Here is a 1,600-nt window from a genome sequence, read left to right as displayed (position 1 = left end):
CTACAGCTAGCAGACGTCAAATGTCATGTGCTTTTTCCCCCATTCGGAGCATGCCTCCCTCATGCCTGTACCGTAAAGTGCATGTTCGCCGCAGGCCAAGGGTCTGCTCATTCTGGCCTGTGCCCACTGCCCGCAAGCAGTCGGTGCTTATGGCAGCACCACGCCAACGAGAACTTTCTAGAGCGTCACTGTCAGTCTGCGCGTGTTCTGAACTCGTTCGTGGAGCAGTGAACGTTACAGCCCAAAAATGGTGATCTCAGTATAGGGACCGGGCGGCCATTGCATGGCACCACCGTCGCTTCAGCGAACAGCGCCCCACGTGGCGAACCGCTCGTCAGTGGAATGCCGGTGGCGGTCAGCGCAGCGTTATTGTGCATGGCTTTCTTTCGTTCTGCTGGGGTGCGGCTTGCAAAGCTACATAACCAGAATGACTTTTTTTCAAATCGGTAAATCTCGAGCGTGGAGGTAACCTTTAGGGGGCATGCCATGTGTGTGATTTACGCCCATACTGAGTAATTACAAATAGCAGATGACGCTGAATGCACCAAGCTAGAAGTCAAGCTAGAACTGCAAGTCCGTTTCTTCGTATAATTTCTTCATGCGTGCATGCAGCTTGGCATATCGAGGAGTATATTGCGGGTAAAGGCTCCCACAAAGCCGGTATGTGCAACCAATCCACGAATGCTGCGGCGCTGGCCTTTGGGAGTTGATGACGAAACGGTGTGGTGCACAAGCGAAAGACCAAGTTGGGGGGTGCCTTCTAAGATTTATCTCAAAACAGAAATTGTGACGGACGACGTTTCCGTAACTTCGTTAACTATGGTTGAAACGTGTTTATTTTCACAGAAATGATCCTACTACAGTAATCGGGAATCTGTTACAGAATAAATACCGCATGATAGTAGAACGTTATTGCTTGTCATGAAATGGCATTGCTTTACAAGGCTCGCCATGGTTGCTGCCTAGTTGGTTAATGGTTTTTCAAAAACCAATTCCTGCGTGGCTGAAGGACGCGAGATAGGAGAGTGCTGAAACCCTGTACTCAGTTTCACAACTGAATGCTGTGGTCGGTTTGCAAGCTGCAACCTACGCTTGAAAAATCCTGTATTCCTCCGTCTAACAATGATGAGAGTTTATAGCAAAGCTTTCTCGCTTGGGTTCCTTTTGGCTGCCTTCTGGATTTAAACTTTGACTAGTTGAGCTTAGAATTAGACCAGTACGCAGTTTGGTCTTTTGATAGCAACGTCTTTTATTTTGACAATTTCCCATTCCATTTCGCAAGAAGGAAGCTTCGCGTTCAAACATCGTAATCGTTAAACAGAGGGCTGGATCATTTTGCTCGTCAATTTTAAACTTCCATGCACCCCTCTCCAAATCCAAACTGCTTCCAGCGTGTCGGGAATGTGTCTGTGCTGGAGGACTCGGGCTGATGCACCCATATTTGAGGCAACTAATCAAACGTTTAAGGTGTCTTCAGAAGGCATTCCGCGATTTTTAGGTACTCTGTAAAGAATACTTAAGCGTTAAAAATCACAGGCTAAAGTTAAGATTGTCACATTTTTAACTATCGGTCCCGGCCGTTATTCCACGCAGTTGGTAA

This window comes from Haemaphysalis longicornis, unplaced genomic scaffold, assembly GCF_048455015.1.
Source record: "Haemaphysalis longicornis isolate Haplotype H1 unplaced genomic scaffold, Haemaphysalis longicornis Haplotype H1 scaffold_2, whole genome shotgun sequence".
NCBI lineage: Eukaryota > Metazoa > Arthropoda > Arachnida > Ixodida > Ixodidae > Haemaphysalis > Haemaphysalis longicornis.
This window is presented reverse-complemented; position numbering follows the sequence as displayed.